Source organism: Hyla sarda, unplaced genomic scaffold, assembly GCF_029499605.1.
Source record: "Hyla sarda isolate aHylSar1 unplaced genomic scaffold, aHylSar1.hap1 scaffold_178, whole genome shotgun sequence".
NCBI classification, from domain to species: domain Eukaryota; kingdom Metazoa; phylum Chordata; class Amphibia; order Anura; family Hylidae; genus Hyla; species Hyla sarda.
Window position 1 is genome coordinate 64,681 of NW_026608424.1, and position 19,611 is coordinate 84,291.

The window sequence follows — 19,611 nt, forward strand, 5'->3', positions numbered from 1 at the left end:
AGAAAAAGAAGAATAATACGCCCAGAAAAGAGGCGAAAAGGAGAAAAACGTAAAAAAACGTGAAAAAAAAGTAAGAGGAAGAGAAGGGAAAAAAAGGTGGAAATGGGTTTAAAAGTGATTTCGGCGGAGAAATATATATATATATATATATATATATATATATATATATATATACGCGCACACACACACATATATATAAACGTATTCTCCGTTGAGATATTGCAGCCGCTGCTGTGTCCAGGCCCAGGAGCCTTAGCACTGTGCTGTGATGTCACTCAATACCACTGACATCACTAGGTGTAAACAACATCTCTCCTTTGCTGTGTATGTGACTATGGAGCTGTTTGGTGATGTCGTCTATTATGGCCTTCATAGAAGCAACAGGAGATTGTTGCATCCATCTAGAACCCTCAGAACTACAGTGCTATGATGTCACTCACTTCCACAGGCCTTGCAGAGTGTAAACAACAACAACCCAGCTTTGTTGTGTATGTAACCATAGGGATTTGTGATGTCACCTAGAACCTTCACAGCAGCGACAGCTTTATGAGGAGCATCAGCACTGCTCTGCCTGAGCAGAACCATCACCGCCATAGGTTGTCAAATAACCCGGATTTAACCCACACAGGTAAGTCCAATGGGGTGCAGGCATGTCCTCTATGCTTACAGCTTCCCGTGGGTGTTGGTTTGATACCGTTTGGGGACAGCCAAGGAGGCATCTGCAGGCAACAAAGGTAGGTGTGTGCTTGTGTGTGTGTTTCCTATGCAGATCCTAAGCCCAGTGTCACATGCAAGTAGGAGGAGTAAGAAGGGTTCCTGGCAAATCCGGGTTATGGATTGCATTTAAAAAGGCCCCGTGGGAGTGCAATGGGCCCCTGTCTTGCTGCTTAGCAATAATGGTATGGGTTTAGGTTCTGCTGTGTGTACTGGTGGTTGACTGCCCCCCAGCCCAGAGTGTGCATGGAAAATTGTCTGGCAGCCTCCCTGACAGCAAGCAGTGATAGTGCCCATGAAGGGGACCTTGTTGGGCCCGCCCCTTTCACGGTTATCGCTTCTCGGCCTTTTGGCTAAGATCAAGTGTAGTATCTGTTCTTATCAGTTTAATATCTGATACGTCCCCTATCTGGGGACCATATATTAAATGGATTTTTGAGAACGGGGGCCGATTTCGAAGCTTGCTTCCGTCGCCCTATGCATTGACCCGATATGGCAGTATCTTCGGGTACAGTGCACCACCCCCTTACAGGGTTAAAAAGAAAGATTCCTACTTTCATTGCTACCTGCTTGCTGGCTAGCCAGCTAGCCAGCCCTGTGGGCCTTGCTGCTGCAGCCAAAAAACAAAAGGTGGTGCTGCTGCTGCTGCTTCTGCTGCTTCTGCTTGTGTCTGGCCGCTGTTGGAGCGTCCAGGCACAGGACTTCTGCTGCTGCTGACTAAATGGCCTCCTTAATTGGATCATTTGAGTAGCCAGCACACCTGTGCAGGTAGGGCATGACATGATAGGCAGCTGCCTTGATAGCGGGTGGGTGCTGAATGTTCCTAATTGACAAAATAAGATTAATGCTTATGAAGAAATATAAAATCTCATCCCTTCCCCAATATCGCGCCACACCCCTACCCCTTAATTCCCTGGTTGAACTTGATGGACATATGTCTTTTTTCGACCGTACTAACTATGTAACTATGTAACATAACATGGGGGGGGGGGGGGGGGGGTCTCCTGGCTGTTCACACAGGTGTGTCATTGCTGTACATTGACCATGCATTGCTTCTGTGGTATTGCAAAGGCAAAGACAAATGCTTCCAGCCATCCATTGCACTAATGGATTGGTCATCAGCTGGCTGTCTATGTCCCGCATCAATATAGACCAAAGTACAGAGGGTTAGGCTATGCTATTGTGCACCTACCTGATGCATCAGAAGGTGCGAGGCCCTTGCTAAATTCTGTGCACAGACTTTGAGATCTATACTTTAGACTGTATCTAAACCTGCTCCAACATGGACTGACATTCTGGCCTACTTTCAGCCGATGCGACTTGTCTGTCGCTGAACAGTCGCTTTTTATGTATTCAGCACCTATGTATAATGTTGTAAAAATGCTCTAGAAGCTAAAGTCGCAGAAATGTCACACATATTTGGCCTGCAACTTTCTGTGCGACAAATTCAGACAGGAAAAATCAGTATAAATCCTTAGAAAATTATCCCCCAGTGTCTCCATCTGCTGGCGGTATTGAATAAGCATTGCTGCACTGATGGGGTATGCATTAGACGAAAAAAAAGAAGAAAAAGAAGAATAATACGCCCAGAAAAGAGGCGAAAAGGAGAAAAACGTAAAAAAACGTGAAAAAAAAGTAAGAGGAAGAGAAGGGAAAAAAAGGTGGAAATGGGTTTAAAAGTGATTTCGGCGGAGAAATATATATATATATATATATATATATATATATATATATATATACGCGCACACACACACATATATATAAACGTATTCTCCGTTGAGATATTGCAGCCGCTGCTGTGTCCAGGCCCAGGAGCCTTAGCACTGTGCTGTGATGTCACTCAATACCACTGACATCACTAGGTGTAAACAACATCTCTCCTTTGCTGTGTATGTGACTATGGAGCTGTTTGGTGATGTCGTCTATTATGGCCTTCATAGAAGCAACAGGAGATTGTTGCATCCATCTAGAACCCTCAGAACTACAGTGCTATGATGTCACTCACTTCCACAGGCCTTGCAGAGTGTAAACAACAACAACCCAGCTTTGTTGTGTATGTAACCATAGGGATTTGTGATGTCACCTAGAACCTTCACAGCAGCGACAGCTTTATGAGGAGCATCAGCACTGCTCTGCCTGAGCAGAACCATCACCGCCATAGGTTGTCAAATAACCCGGATTTAACCCACACAGGTAAGTCCAATGGGGTGCAGGCATGTCCTCTATGCTTACAGCTTCCCGTGGGTGTTGGTTTGATACCGTTTGGGGACAGCCAAGGAGGCATCTGCAGGCAACAAAGGTAGGTGTGTGCTTGTGTGTGTGTTTCCTATGCAGATCCTAAGCCCAGTGTCACATGCAAGTAGGAGGAGTAAGAAGGGTTCCTGGCAAATCCGGGTTATGGATTGCATTTAAAAAGGCCCCGTGGGAGTGCAATGGGCCCCTGTCTTGCTGCTTAGCAATAATGGTATGGGTTTAGGTTCTGCTGTGTGTACTGGTGGTTGACTGCCCCCCAGCCCAGAGTGTGCATGGAAAATTGTCTGGCAGCCTCCCTGACAGCAAGCAGTGATAGTGCCCATGAAGGGGACCTTGTTGGGCCCGCCCCTTTCACGGTTATCGCTTCTCGGCCTTTTGGCTAAGATCAAGTGTAGTATCTGTTCTTATCAGTTTAATATCTGATACGTCCCCTATCTGGGGACCATATATTAAATGGATTTTTGAGAACGGGGGCCGATTTCGAAGCTTGCTTCCGTCGCCCTATGCATTGACCCGATATGGCAGTATCTTCGGGTACAGTGCACCACCCCCTTACAGGGTTAAAAAGAAAGATTCCTACTTTCATTGCTACCTGCTTGCTGGCTAGCCAGCTAGCCAGCCCTGTGGGCCTTGCTGCTGCTGCAGCCAAAAAACAAAAGGTGGTGCTGCTGCTGCTGCTTCTGCTGCTTCTGCTTGTGTCTGGCCGCTGTTGGAGCGTCCAGGCACAGGACTTCTGCTGCTGCTGACTAAATGGCCTCCTTAATTGGATCATTTGAGTAGCCAGCACACCTGTGCAGGTAGGGCATGACATGATAGGCAGCTGCCTTGATAGCGGGTGGGTGCTGAATGTTCCTAATTGACAAAATAAGATTAATGCTTATGAAGAAATATAAAATCTCATCCCTTCCCCAATATCGCGCCACACCCCTACCCCTTAATTCCCTGGTTGAACTTGATGGACATATGTCTTTTTTCGACCGTACTAACTATGTAACTATGTAACATAACATGGGGGGGGGGGGGGGTCTCCTGGCTGTTCACACAGGTGTGTCATTGCTGTACATTGACCATGCATTGCTTCTGTGGTATTGCAAAGGCAAAGACAAATGCTTCCAGCCATCCATTGCACTAATGGATAGACTTGTGCACTAGAAAAATTTTCGTTTAATTTCGTTTCGTTTTTTCGTTTTGGAAAAAAATTTCGGTTCGGCAATATTTTCGGTTTAGATTTTTCGGATACATTCGGTATTCGGGTATTCGTGTTGTTTTTTTCGGATACATTCGGTATTCGGGTACATTCGGTAAATCTTTTTAGTTTTTTTGGACTTTAGCGATCCTAATAGATAATGGAGATACCTTTTTTATTAAAATTTCGCAGGGTATCATAAAAAAATCATAATAAAAAAGATACAGTGGTGATGGAAAAAATTGTATCTAATGAAATGTATCTTTTTTATTATGAAATGTTTATTCATTTTTAAACAGGGATCAATTTATGTGAGCGGGTAAAGCACTAAAAATGTAGCCGACAATAATGAAAATGTAGTGTGTGCGTGTTTTTCACTTTTTTTTTTAAACATTTTTTAGGTAGTACTACTACTCCCAGCATGGAACACACTCTTCCATGATGGGAGTAGTAGTTACCTGTACTAATTGACAGATTGCTGGGGTCCATTGCGATCCTCTTGTATAATGTATAGATGCGCCGGCTGTTCTCCTATGGTCCCCTGCACTCACGTATATATACACATATTCATATTTCCCGCAGAGCTGTGATTGGCCAGATGGTTCCAGCCAATCACAGCTCTCTGTGAGAAATAGGAATATGTGTATATATACGGCCGTGCAGGGGACCATAGGAGAGCGGCCGCCGCATTCATACATTATACTGGAGGATCGCAGCGGGTGTCAGGAGTGATACCCGCAGTGATCTTCCCTTTACTACAAGTACTACCACTCCCAACATGGAGTACACTCTGCTCCATGCTGGGAGCTGTAGTACCTGTATTAATAGACAGATCGCAGCGGGTGTCAGAAGTTACACTGGCTGCCATATGTCTATTAATGCAGGTACTACAGCTCCCAGCATGGAGCAGAGTGTGCTCCATGTTGGGAGTATTAGTACCTGCAGTAAGGGACAGATCCCAGGGATGTCACTCCTCCTGACACCCGCTGCGATCCTCCTGTGTGAATGTCGGGATCAGCTGTTCTCAGGGCTACAGAGCCAGGAGAACAGCTGACCCTGAGCCGTAGGTATACATCGTATATCTACTGCCCAGCAAGAACTTACAGTGAGCTTGCAATGTGTATACAGTATACACATTGCTGGCTCACTTAACCCCTTGCTGAGCTGTGCGCTATGCGCAAGCCCAGCAAGGGAAGAGTTAACTTACACTGCTGGACAGTGTAGGTTAACCCTTTGGGCGGTATACACTATATACAGCTATCTATAGATAGCTGTATACAGTGTATACAGAAGACGAAGTCCAGCTTACTTCCCTCGAGTCCCGGGCCGGGTTCGTGTAGCTCCGCCCCCTAGTGGTGACGTCATTAGGGGCGGAGCTACAGAAGGGAACAAGGCTAGTTTATTTGAAGCTCTGTTCACATTGTACGTTTTGTATAATGTGAACAGACCCTTCTGGCAGTGTCTACCCAGACAGGGAGACTCCAGCTGTTGCTAAACTACAACTCCCAGCATGCCCAGACAGCATGCTGGGAGTTGTAGTTTTGCACCAATTGGTGGCTCCCTGTTTGGGTAGACATTGCATCATGGGTGCTCTCCCCAGCGGACAGCGCCAAAAATGTCATAACCAATTTTTTGTGTTTTTTTTTCTTCTCGTTTCAGATCCGTGTATGCAGAGGATTACTGCGGATTCGATGGATTACGGCGGATTATTTTTTTTCCCTTTAATAAAATGGTTAACGAGGGCTGTGGGGGAGTGTTTTTTTAAATAAAATAATTTTTCCAATGTGTTGTGTTTTTTTTTAATTTTTATTGAATTTTCAGGGTTAGTAGCGGAAGCTGTCTTATTGACGGAATCCATTACTAGGCCAGGGCTTAGTGCTAGCCCCAAAAACAGCTAGCGCTAACCCCCAATTATTACCCCGGTACCCACCGCCACAGGGGTGCCGGGAAGAGCCGGTACCAACAGGCCCGGAGCGTCAAAAATGGCGCTCCTGGACCTAGGCGGTAACAGGCTGGCGTTATTTAGGCTGGGGAGGGCCAGTAACAATGGTCCTCGCCCACCCTGGTAACGTCAGGCTGTTGCTGTTTGGTTGGTATTGTGCTGAGAATGAAAATACGGGGAACCCTATGCGTTTTTTTTTTTAATTTAAATAAGAAAATTAAAAAAAAAAAACGCATAGGGTTCCCCGTATTTTCATTCTCAGCCAGATACCAACCAAACAGCAACAGCCTGACGTTACCAGGGTGGGCGAGGACCATTGTTACTGGCCCTCCCCAGCCTAAATAACGCCAGCCTGTTACCGCCTAGGCCCAGGAGCGCCATTTTGACGCTCCGGGCCTGTTGGTACCGGCTCTTCCCGGCACCCCTGTGGCGGTGGGTACCGGGGTAATAATTGGGGGTTAGCGCTAGCTGTTTTTGGGGCTAGCACTAAGCCCTGGCCTAGTAATGGATTCCGTCAATAAGACAGCGTCCACTACTAACCTTGAAAATTCAATAAAATAAAAAAAACACAACACATTGGAAAAATTATTTTATTTAAAAAAACACTCCCCCACAGCCCTCGTTAACCATTTTATTAAAGGAAAAAATAAATAATCCGCCGTAATCCATCGAATCCGCAGTAATCCTCTGCATACACGGATCTGAAACGAGAAGAAAAAAACACAAAAAATTGGTTATGACATTTTTGGCGCTGTCCGCTGGGGAGAGCACCCATGATGCAATGTGTACCCAAACAGGGAGCCACCAATTGGTGCAAAACTATAACTCCCAGCATGCCCAGACAGCCTTTGGCTGTCTGGGCATGCTGGGAGATGTAGTTTAGCAACAGCTGGAGTCTCCCTGTCTGGGTAGACACTGCCAGAAGGGTCTGCTCACATTATACATAACGTACAATGTGAACAGAGCTTCAGATTAATTAGCCTTGTTCCCTTCTGTAGCTCCGCCCCCTAATGACGTCATTGGGGGGGCGGAGCTACACGAACCCCGCCCGGGACTCGAGGGAAGTAAGCTGGACTTCGTCTTCTGTATACACTGTATACAGCTATCTATAGATAGCTGTATATAGTGTATACCGCCCAAAGGGTTAACCTACACTGTCCAGCAGTGTAAGTTAACTCTTCCCTTGCTGGGCTTGCGCATAGCGCACAGCTCAGCAAGGGGTTAAGTGAGCCAGCAATGTGTATACTGTATACACATTGCAAGCTCACTGTAAGTTCTTGCTGGGCAGTAGATATACGATGTATACCTACGGCTCAGCGTCAGCTGTTCTCCTGGCTCTGTAGCCCTGAGAACAGCTGATCCCGACATTCACATAAGGACGATCGCAGCGGGTGTCAGGAGGAGTGACATCCCTGGGATCTGTCCCTTACTGCAGGTACTAATACTCCCAACATGGTGCACACTCTGCTCCATGCTGGGAGCTGTAGTACCTGCATTAATAGACATATGGCAGCGAGTGTAACTTCTGACACCCGCTGCGATCTGTCTATTAATACAGGTACTACAGTTCCCAGCATGGAGCAGAGTGTGCTCCATGTTGGGAGTATTAGTACTTGTAGTAAAGGGAAGATCACTGCGGGTATCACTCCTGACACCCGCTGCGATCCTCCAGTATAATGTATGAATGCGGCAGCCGCTCTCCTATGGTCCCCTGCACGGCCGTATATATACACATATTCCTATTTCTCAAAGAGAGCTGTGATTGGCTGGAACCATCTGGCCAATCACAGCTCTGCGGGAAATATGAATATGTGTATATATACGTGAGTGCAGGGGACCATAGAAGAGCAGCCGGCGCATCTATACATTATACAAGAGGATCGCAATGGACCCTTGCAATCTGTCAATTAGTACAGGTAACTACTACTCCCATCATGGAAGAGTGTGTTCCATGCTGGGAGTAGTAGTACTACCTAAAAAATGTTTTAAAAAAAAGTGAAAAACACGCACACACTACATTTTCTGTATCTACAATTTCTATATTGTCGGCTACATTTTTAGTGCTTTACCCGCTCACATAAATTGATCCCTGTTTAAAAATGAATAAACATTTCATAATAAAAATGATACATTTCATTAGATACAATTTTTTCCATCACCACTGTATCTTTTTTATTATGATTTTTTTATGATACCCTACGAAATTTTTATAAAAAAGGTATCTCCATAATTTTTTAGGATCGCTAAAGTCCAAAAAAAGAATAAAAAGATTTACCGAATGTATCCGAATACCGAATGTATCCGAAAAATCAAACTATCTATATCCTTTTTATTATATTTGTTATCAGAATGAATTCTTCACGTTCGTTTACAGATAACGAATGCATTCGTTATTTACAGCAATAACGAATGTATTCGTTACTTTGCTATTCGTATTATCGTGGCTATTCGGGAATGTTCAAAATATGTTTTCGTGCATTCGGATCGGTCCGAATGCACGAAAACGGTAAAATTCGTTAATTTAGACATTCGTGCCGAACCGAATTGCACATGTCTACTAATGGATTGGTCATCAGCTGGCTGTCTATGTCCCGCATCAATATAGACCAAAGTACAGAGGGTTAGGCTATGTTATTGTGCACCTACCTGATGCATCAGAAGGTGCGAGGCCCTTGCTAAATTCTGTGCACAGACTTTGAGATCTATGCTTTAGACTGTATCTAAACCTGCTCCAACATGGACTGACATTCTGGCCTACTTTCAGCCGATGCGACTTGTCTGTCGCTGAACAGTCGCTTTTTATGTATTCAGCACCTATGTATAATGTTGTAAAAATGCTCTAGAAGCTAAAGTCGCAGAAATGTCACACATATTTGGCCTGCAACTTTCTGTGCGACAAATTCAGACAGGAAAAATCAGTATAAATCCTTAGAAAATTATCCCCCAGTGTCTCCATCTGCTGGCGGTATTGAATAAGCATTGCTGCACTGATGGGGTATGCATTAGACGAAAAAAAAGAAGAAAAAGAAGAATAATACGCCCAGAAAAGAGGCGAAAAGGAGAAAAACGTAAAAAAACGTGAAAAAAAAGTAAGAGGAAGAGAAGGGAAAAAAAGGTGGAAATGGGTTTAAAAGTGATTTCGGCGGAGAAATATATATATATATATATATATATATATATATATATATATATATATATATACGCGCACACACACACATATATATAAACGTATTCTCCGTTGAGATATTGCAGCCGCTGCTGTGTCCAGGCCCAGGAGCCTTAGCACTGTGCTGTGATGTCACTCAATACCACTGACATCACTAGGTGTAAACAACATCTCTCCTTTGCTGTGTATGTGACTATGGAGCTGTTTGGTGATGTCGTCTATTATGGCCTTCATAGAAGCAACAGGAGATTGTTGCATCCATCTAGAACCCTCAGAACTACAGTGCTATGATGTCACTCACTTCCACAGGCCTTGCAGAGTGTAAACAACAACAACCCAGCTTTGTTGTGTATGTAACCATAGGGATTTGTGATGTCACCTAGAACCTTCACAGCAGCGACAGCTTTATGAGGAGCATCAGCACTGCTCTGCCTGAGCAGAACCATCACCGCCATAGGTTGTCAAATAACCCGGATTTAACCCACACAGGTAAGTCCAATGGGGTGCAGGCATGTCCTCTATGCTTACAGCTTCCCGTGGGTGTTGGTTTGATACCGTTTGGGGACAGCCAAGGAGGCATCTGCAGGCAACAAAGGTAGGTGTGTGCTTGTGTGTGTGTTTCCTATGCAGATCCTAAGCCCAGTGTCACATGCAAGTAGGAGGAGTAAGAAGGGTTCCTGGCAAATCCGGGTTATGGATTGCATTTAAAAAGGCCCCGTGGGAGTGCAATGGGCCCCTGTCTTGCTGCTTAGCAATAATGGTATGGGTTTAGGTTCTGCTGTGTGTACTGGTGGTTGACTGCCCCCCAGCCCAGAGTGTGCATGGAAAATTGTCTGGCAGCCTCCCTGACAGCAAGCAGTGATAGTGCCCATGAAGGGGACCTTGTTGGGCCCGCCCCTTTCACGGTTATCGCTTCTCGGCCTTTTGGCTAAGATCAAGTGTAGTATCTGTTCTTATCAGTTTTCATGCTGGTGGGGATGGGTGCTGCATGGAGGATGCAGGTGTACCAGGGCTTTCCGGGGCTGGTTCTGAGGAATCAGCTCGACGGCTGCCCCGATGTGACCTGTTCCCTCCGGGTCTCGCCATGAGGCTGAGAGGGTCTAGAGCCGAGGTACTTTTGTGCCTCGGGGAGTGGTGACCCCGAGGTGCCGAAACTCACTGGGAGAATAGACTCACTGAGTTGAAGCACGGGCACCATAATCTCTTCACCTTGTGGCACTCACCTCTTGATTCCCGGCCTTCTGGCTAGGATCAGAGAAATTTTTATAGATCCGGCCGGATGTCCGGGCAGTATATCTGCACACATTCACTTATTTATTTCTTTTTTGTCTCACTGTGTCACTTTTTGCGTGTTGTGTGTTCACAGGATTGGTCAGGATGCGGTAGCCCTTCTGGGTGTCCCTCCTGGCGGTCTAGGGGAGGTGTGTGTGGCCATTAGGTTCCGCACCTCCCTGCAAACACCCCGGGTACTCCTGCTTTGGCAGGGTACCTACCGTAATCGGCTCTGCGGGCAGATACCTTGGCTAACGCCAAGGGGGATGCCGGGAGCATTTGTGGTCCCCTAGTAGCTTCGGCGAAAAGGGACATCGAACCTGGAACCTCGCAGGTACCTTTTGGTCCGGAGGCGAAGGGTAAGGTTTGTTGGGGGGCCTCTCTCCTATCGGAGAAGGGCTTGCGATAGACCGCATCCTTTGTGCACGTTTTTTTAGTGTAACACGTTTGCACTTTTTCTTGCACTTTGGGTGAATCGAAAGCACGTTCCTCGGCTTTAGATAAAAAAAAAAAAAAAAAAATCTGTTCTTATCAGTTTAATATCTGATACGTCCCCTATCTGGGGACCATATATTAAATGGATTTTTGAGAACGGGGGCCGATTTCGAAGCTTGCTTCCGTCGCCCTATGCATTGACCCGATATGGCAGTATCTTCGGGTACAGTGCACCACCCCCTTACAGGGTTAAAAAGAAAGATTCCTACTTTCATTGCTACCTGCTTGCTGGCTAGCCAGCTAGCCAGCCCTGTGGGCCTTGCTGCTGCAGCCAAAAAACAAAAGGTGGTGCTGCTGCTGCTGCTTCTGCTGCTTCTGCTTGTGTCTGGCCGCTGTTGGAGCGTCCAGGCACAGGACTTCTGCTGCTGCTGACTAAATGGCCTCCTTAATTGGATCATTTGAGTAGCCAGCACACCTGTGCAGGTAGGGCATGACATGATAGGCAGCTGCCTTGATAGCGGGTGGGTGCTGAATGTTCCTAATTGACAAAATAAGATTAATGCTTATGAAGAAATATAAAATCTCATCCCTTCCCCAATATCGCGCCACACCCCTACCCCTTAATTCCCTGGTTGAACTTGATGGACATATGTCTTTTTTCGACCGTACTAACTATGTAACTATGTAACATAACATGGGGGGGGGGGGGGGGGGGTCTCCTGGCTGTTCACACAGGTGTGTCATTGCTGTACATTGACCATGCATTGCTTCTGTGGTATTGCAAAGGCAAAGACAAATGCTTCCAGCCATCCATTGCACTAATGGATTGGTCATCAGCTGGCTGTCTATGTCCCGCATCAATATAGACCAAAGTACAGAGGGTTAGGCTATGCTATTGTGCACCTACCTGATGCATCAGAAGGTGCGAGGCCCTTGCTAAATTCTGTGCACAGACTTTGAGATCTATACTTTAGACTGTATCTAAACCTGCTCCAACATGGACTGACATTCTGGCCTACTTTCAGCCGATGCGACTTGTCTGTCGCTGAACAGTCGCTTTTTATGTATTCAGCACCTATGTATAATGTTGTAAAAATGCTCTAGAAGCTAAAGTCGCAGAAATGTCACACATATTTGGCCTGCAACTTTCTGTGCGACAAATTCAGACAGGAAAAATCAGTATAAATCCTTAGAAAATTATCCCCCAGTGTCTCCATCTGCTGGCGGTATTGAATAAGCATTGCTGCACTGATGGGGTATGCATTAGACGAAAAAAAAGAAGAAAAAGAAGAATAATACGCCCAGAAAAGAGGCGAAAAGGAGAAAAACGTAAAAAAACGTGAAAAAAAAGTAAGAGGAAGAGAAGGGAAAAAAAGGTGGAAATGGGTTTAAAAGTGATTTCGGCGGAGAATATATATATATATATATATATATATATATATATATATATATATATATACGCGCACACACACACATATATATAAACGTATTCTCCGTTGAGATATTGCAGCCGCTGCTGTGTCCAGGCCCAGGAGCCTTAGCACTGTGCTGTGATGTCACTCAATACCACTGACATCACTAGGTGTAAACAACATCTCTCCTTTGCTGTGTATGTGACTATGGAGCTGTTTGGTGATGTCGTCTATTATGGCCTTCATAGAAGCAACAGGAGATTGTTGCATCCATCTAGAACCCTCAGAACTACAGTGCTATGATGTCACTCACTTCCACAGGCCTTGCAGAGTGTAAACAACAACAACCCAGCTTTGTTGTGTATGTAACCATAGGGATTTGTGATGTCACCTAGAACCTTCACAGCAGCGACAGCTTTATGAGGAGCATCAGCACTGCTCTGCCTGAGCAGAACCATCACCGCCATAGGTTGTCAAATAACCCGGATTTAACCCACACAGGTAAGTCCAATGGGGTGCAGGCATGTCCTCTATGCTTACAGCTTCCCGTGGGTGTTGGTTTGATACCGTTTGGGGACAGCCAAGGAGGCATCTGCAGGCAACAAAGGTAGGTGTGTGCTTGTGTGTGTGTTTCCTAGCAGATCCTAAGCCCAGTGTCACATGCAAGTAGGAGGAGTAAGAAGGGTTCCTGGCAAATCCGGGTTATGGATTGCATTTAAAAAGGCCCCGTGGGAGTGCAATGGGCCCCTGTCTTGCTGCTTAGCAATAATGGTATGGGTTTAGGTTCTGCTGTGTGTACTGGTGGTTGACTGCCCCCCAGCCCAGAGTGTGCATGGAAAATTGTCTGGCAGCCTCCCTGACAGCAAGCAGTGATAGTGCCCATGAAGGGGACCTTGTTGGGCCCGCCCCTTTCACGGTTATCGCTTCTCGGCCTTTTGGCTAAGATCAAGTGTAGTATCTGTTCTTATCAGTTTAATATCTGATACGTCCCCTATCTGGGGACCATATATTAAATGGATTTTTGAGAACGGGGGCCGATTTCGAAGCTTGCTTCCGTCACCCTATGCATTGACCCGATATGGCAGTATCTTCGGGTACAGTGCACCACCCCCTTACAGGGTTAAAAAGAAAGATTCCTACTTTCATTGCTACCTGCTTGCTGGCTAGCCAGCTAGCCAGCCCTGTGGGCCTTGCTGCTGCAGCCAAAAAACAAAAGGTGGTGCTGCTGCTGCTGCTTCTGCTGCTTCTGCTTGTGTCTGGCCGCTGTTGGAGCGTCCAGGCACAGGACTTCTGCTGCTGCTGACTAAATGGCCTCCTTAATTGGATCATTTGAGTAGCCAGCACACCTGTGCAGGTAGGGCATGACATGATAGGCAGCTGCCTTGATAGCGGGTGGGTGCTGAATGTTCCTAATTGACAAAATAAGATTAATGCTTATGAAGAAATATAAAATCTCATCCCTTCCCCAATATCGCGCCACACCCCTACCCCTTAATTCCCTGGTTGAACTTGATGGACATATGTCTTTTTTCGACCGTACTAACTATGTAACTATGTAACATAACATGGGGGGGGGGGGGGGGGGGGTCTCCTGGCTGTTCACACAGGTGTGTCATTGCTGTACATTGACCATGCATTGCTTCTGTGGTATTGCAAAGGCAAAGACAAATGCTTCCAGCCATCCATTGCACTAATGGATTGGTCATCAGCTGGCTGTCTATGTCCCGCATCAATATAGACCAAGGCTATGCTATTGTGCACCTACCTGATGCATCAGAAGGTGCGAGGCCCTTGCTAAATTCTGTGCACAGACTTTGAGATCTATACTTTAGACTGTATCTAAACCTGCTCCAACATGGACTGACATTCTGGCCTACTTTCAGCCGATGCGACTTGTCTGTCGCTGAACAGTCGCTTTTTATGTATTCAGCACCTATGTATAATGTTGTAAAAATGCTCTAGAAGCTAAAGTCGCAGAAATGTCACACATATTTGGCCTGCAACTTTCTGTGCGACAAATTCAGACAGGAAAAATCAGTATAAATCCTTAGAAAATTATCCCCCAGTGTCTCCATCTGCTGGCGGTATTGAATAAGCATTGCTGCACTGATGGGGTATGCATTAGACGAAAAAAAAGAAGAAAAAGAAGAATAATACGCCCAGAAAAGAGGCGAAAAGGAGAAAAACGTAAAAAAACGTGAAAAAAAAGTAAGAGGAAGAGAAGGGAAAAAAAGGTGGAAATGGGTTTAAAAGTGATTTCGGCGGAGAATATATATATATATATATATATATATATATATATATATATATATACGCGCACACACACACATATATATAAACGTATTCTCCGTTGAGATATTGCAGCCGCTGCTGTGTCCAGGCCCAGGAGCCTTAGCACTGTGCTGTGATGTCACTCAATACCACTGACATCACTAGGTGTAAACAACATCTCTCCTTTGCTGTGTATGTGACTATGGAGCTGTTTGGTGATGTCGTCTATTATGGCCTTCATAGAAGCAACAGGAGATTGTTGCATCCATCTAGAACCCTCAGAACTACAGTGCTATGATGTCACTCACTTCCACAGGCCTTGCAGAGTGTAAACAACAACAACCCAGCTTTGTTGTGTATGTAACCATAGGGATTTGTGATGTCACCTAGAACCTTCACAGCAGCGACAGCTTTATGAGGAGCATCAGCACTGCTCTGCCTGAGCAGAACCATCACCGCCATAGGTTGTCAAATAACCCGGATTTAACCCACACAGGTAAGTCCAATGGGGTGCAGGCATGTCCTCTATGCTTACAGCTTCCCGTGGGTGTTGGTTTGATACCGTTTGGGGACAGCCAAGGAGGCATCTGCAGGCAACAAAGGTAGGTGTGTGCTTGTGTGTGTGTTTCCTATGCAGATCCTAAGCCCAGTGTCACATGCAAGTAGGAGGAGTAAGAAGGGTTCCTGGCAAATCCGGGTTATGGATTGCATTTAAAAAGGCCCCGTGGGAGTGCAATGGGCCCCTGTCTTGCTGCTTAGCAATAATGGTATGGGTTTAGGTTCTGCTGTGTGTACTGGTGGTTGACTGCCCCCCAGCCCAGAGTGTGCATGGAAAATTGTCTGGCAGCCTCCCTGACAGCAAGCAGTGATAGTGCCCATGAAGGGGACCTTGTTGGGCCCGCCCCTTTCACGGTTATCGCTTCTCGGCCTTTTGGCTAAGATCAAGTGTAGTATCTGTTCTTATCAGTTTAATATCTGATACGTCCCCTATCTGGGGACCATATATTAAATGGATTTTTGAGAACGGGGGCCGATTTCGAAGCTTGCTTCCGTCGCCCTATGCATTGACCCGATATGGCAGTATCTTCGGGTACAGTGCACCACCCCCTTACAGGGTTAAAAAGAAAGATTCCTACTTTCATTGCTACCTGCTTGCTGGCTAGCCAGCTAGCCAGCCCTGTGGGCCTTGCTGCTGCAGCCAAAAAACAAAAGGTGGTGCTGCTGCTGCTGCTTCTGCTTCTGCTTGTGTCTGGCCGCTGTTGGAGCGTCCAGGCACAGGACTTCTGCTGCTGCTGACTAAATGGCCTCCTTAATTGGATCATTTGAGTAGCCAGCACACCTGTGCAGGTAGGGCATGACATGATAGGCAGCTGCCTTGATAGCGGGTGGGTGCTGAATGTTCCTAATTGACAAAATAAGATTAATGCTTATGAAGAAATATAAAATCTCATCCCTTCCCCAATATCGCGCCACACCCCTACCCCTTAATTCCCTGGTTGAACTTGATGGACATATGTCTTTTTTCGACCGTACTAACTATGTAACTATGTAACATAACATGGCGGGGGGGGGGGGGGGTCTCCTGGCTGTTCACACAGGTGTGTCATTGCTGTACATTGACCATGCATTGCTTCTGTGGTATTGCAAAGGCAAAGACAAATGCTTCCAGCCATCCATTGCACTAATGGATTGGTCATCAGCTGGCTGTCTATGTCCCGCATCAATATAGACCAAAGTACAGAGGGTTAGGCTATGCTATTGTGCACCTACCTGATGCATCAGAAGGTGCGAGGCCCTTGCTAAATTCTGTGCACAGACTTTGAGATCTATACTTTAGACTGTATCTAAACCTGCTCCAACATGGACTGACATTCTGGCCTACTTTCAGCCGATGCGACTTGTCTGTCGCTGAACAGTCGCTTTTTATGTATTCAGCACCTATGTATAATGTTGTAAAAATGCTCTAGAAGCTAAAGTCGCAGAAATGTCACACATATTTGGCCTGCAACTTTCTGTGCGACAAATTCAGACAGGAAAAATCAGTATAAATCCTTAGAAAATTATCCCCCAGTGTCTCCATCTGCTGGCGGTATTGAATAAGCATTGCTGCACTGATGGGGTATGCATTAGACGAAAAAAAAGAAGAAAAAGAAGAATAATACGCCCAGAAAAGAGGCGAAAAGGAGAAAAACGTAAAAAAACGTGAAAAAAAAGTAAGAGGAAGAGAAGGGAAAAAAAGGTGGAAATGGGTTTAAAAGTGATTTCGGCGGAGAAATATATATATATATATATATATATATATATATATATATATATATACGCGCACACACACACATATATATAAACGTATTCTCCGTTGAGATATTGCAGCCGCTGCTGTGTCCAGGCCCAGGAGCCTTAGCACTGTGCTGTGATGTCACTCAATACCACTGACATCACTAGGTGTAAACAACATCTCTCCTTTGCTGTGTATGTGACTATGGAGCTGTTTGGTGATGTCGTCTATTATGGCCTTCATAGAAGCAACAGGAGATTGTTGCATCCATCTAGAACCCTCAGAACTACAGTGCTATGATGTCACTCACTTCCACAGGCCTTGCAGAGTGTAAACAACAACAACCCAGCTTTGTTGTGTATGTAACCATAGGGATTTGTGATGTCACCTAGAACCTTCACAGCAGCGACAGCTTTATGAGGAGCATCAGCACTGCTCTGCCTGAGCAGAACCATCACCGCCATAGGTTGTCAAATAACCCGGATTTAACCCACACAGGTAAGTCCAATGGGGTGCAGGCATGTCCTCTATGCTTACAGCTTCCCGTGGGTGTTGGTTTGATACCGTTTGGGGACAGCCAAGGAGGCATCTGCAGGCAACAAAGGTAGGTGTGTGCTTGTGTGTGTGTTTCCTATGCAGATCCTAAGCCCAGTGTCACATGCAAGTAGGAGGAGTAAGAAGGGTTCCTGGCAAATCCGGGTTATGGATTGCATTTAAAAAGGCCCCGTGGGAGTGCAATGGGCCCCTGTCTTGCTGCTTAGCAATAATGGTATGGGTTTAGGTTCTGCTGTGTGTACTGGTGGTTGACTGCCCCCCAGCCCAGAGTGTGCATGGAGAAAATTGTCTGGCAGCCTCCCTGACAGCAAGCAGTGATAGTGCCCATGAAGGGGACCTTGTTGGGCCCGCCCCTTTCACGGTTATCGCTTCTCGGCCTTTTGGCTAAGATCAAGTGTAGTATCTGTTCTTATCAGTTTAATATCTGATACGTCCCCTATCTGGGGACCATATATTAAATGGATTTTTGAGAACGGGGGCCGATTTCGAAGCTTGCTTCCGTCGCCCTATGCATTGACCCGATATGGCAGTATCTTCGGGTACAGTGCACCACCCCCTTACAGGGTTAAAAAGAAAGATTCCTACTTTCATTGCTACCTGCTTGCTGGCTAGCCAGCTAGCCAGCCCTGTGGGCCTTGCTGCTGCAGCCAAAAAACAAAAGGTGGTGCTGCTGCTGCTGCTTCTGCTGCTTCTGCTTGTGTCTGGCCGCTGTTGGAGCGTCCAGGCACAGGACTTCTGCTGCTGCTGACTAAATGGCCTCCTTAATTGGATCATTTGAGTAGCCAGCACACCTGTGCAGGTAGGGCATGACATGATAGGCAGCTGCCTTGATAGCGGGTGGGTGCTGAATGTTCCTAATTGACAAAATAAGATTAATGCTTATGAAGAAATATAAAATCTCATCCCTTCCCCAATATCGCGCCACACCCCTACCCCTTAATTCCCTGGTTGAACTTGATGGACATATGTCTTTTTTCGACCGTACTAACTATGTAACTATGTAACATAACATGGGGGGGGGGGGGGTCTCCTGGCTGTTCACACAGGTGTGTCATTGCTGTACATTGACCATGCATTGCTTCTGTGGTATTGCAAAGGCAAAGACAAATGCTTCCAGCCATCCATTGCACTAATGGATTGGTCATCAGCTGGCTGTCTATGTCCCGCATCAATATAGACCAAAGTACAGAGGGTTAGGCTATGCTATTGTGCACCTACCTGATGCATCAGAAGGTGCGAGGCCCTTGCTAAATTCTGTGCACAGACTTTGAGATCTATACTTTAGACTGTATCTAAACCTGCTCCAACATGGACTGACATTCTGGCCTACTTTCAGCCGATGCGACTTGTCTGTCGCTGAACAGTCGCTTTTTATGTATTCAGCACCTATGTATAATGTTGTAAAAATGCTCTAGAAGCTAAAGTCGCAGAAATGTCACACATATTTGGCCTGCAACTTTCTGTGCGACAAATTCAGACAGGAAAAATCAGTATAAATCCTTAGAAAATTATCCCCCAGTGTCTCCATCTGCTGGCGGTATTGAATAAGCATTGCTGCACTGATGGGGTATGCATTAGACGAAAAAAAAGAAGAAAAAGAAGAATAATACGCCCAGAAAAGAGGCGAAAAGGAGAAAAACGTAAAAAAACGTGAAAAAAAAGTAAGAGGAAGAGAAGGGAAAAAAAGGTGGAAATGGGTTTAAAAGTGATTTCGGCGGAGAAATATATATATATATATATATATATATATATATATATATACGCGCACACACACACATATATATAAACGTATTCTCCGTTGAGATATTGCAGCCGCTGCTGTGTCCAGGCCCAGGAGCCTTAGCACTGTGCTGTGATGTCACTCAATACCACTGACATCACTAGGTGTAAACAACATCTCTCCTTTGCTGTGTATGTGACTATGGAGCTGTTTGGTGATGTCGTCTATTATGGCCTTCATAGAAGCAACAGGAGATTGTTGCATCCATCTAGAACCCTCAGAACTACAGTGCTATGATGTCACTCACTTCCACAGGCCTTGCAGAGTGTAAACAACAACAACCCAGCTTTGTTGTGTATGTAACCATAGGGATTTGTGATGTCACCTAGAACCTTCACAGCAGCGACAGC

General features: G+C 45.7%; 6 non-coding genes and 1 pseudogene across 6 annotated transcripts; all 7 read left to right on the forward strand.

Moving 5' to 3' along the window:
* The first annotated feature begins 1,047 nt into the window (after window positions 1-1,047).
* LOC130313711 (U2 spliceosomal RNA) lies at window positions 1,048-1,238 on the forward strand. Its single transcript, XR_008861587.1, has one exon. It is a non-coding gene; the product is annotated as a U2 spliceosomal RNA (small nuclear RNA).
* A 2,088-nt stretch (window positions 1,239-3,326) lies between these two features.
* Window positions 3,327-3,517, forward strand: LOC130313712 (U2 spliceosomal RNA). The gene has a single exon (XR_008861588.1). It is a non-coding gene; the product is annotated as a U2 spliceosomal RNA (small nuclear RNA).
* Window positions 3,518-10,169: 6,652 nt separating this feature from the next.
* LOC130313690 (U2 spliceosomal RNA) lies at window positions 10,170-10,329 on the forward strand (annotated as a pseudogene).
* Window positions 10,330-11,022: 693 nt separating this feature from the next.
* Window positions 11,023-11,207, forward strand: LOC130313679 (U2 spliceosomal RNA). The gene has a single exon (XR_008861568.1). It is a non-coding gene; the product is annotated as a U2 spliceosomal RNA (small nuclear RNA).
* A 2,092-nt stretch (window positions 11,208-13,299) lies between these two features.
* On the forward strand, window positions 13,300-13,490 carry LOC130313656 (U2 spliceosomal RNA). Its single transcript, XR_008861550.1, has one exon. It is a non-coding gene; the product is annotated as a U2 spliceosomal RNA (small nuclear RNA).
* A 2,076-nt stretch (window positions 13,491-15,566) lies between these two features.
* Window positions 15,567-15,757, forward strand: LOC130313713 (U2 spliceosomal RNA). Its single transcript, XR_008861589.1, has one exon. It is a non-coding gene; the product is annotated as a U2 spliceosomal RNA (small nuclear RNA).
* A 2,088-nt stretch (window positions 15,758-17,845) lies between these two features.
* On the forward strand, window positions 17,846-18,036 carry LOC130313714 (U2 spliceosomal RNA). Its single transcript, XR_008861590.1, has one exon. It is a non-coding gene; the product is annotated as a U2 spliceosomal RNA (small nuclear RNA).
* Window positions 18,037-19,611: the final 1,575 nt, after the last annotated feature.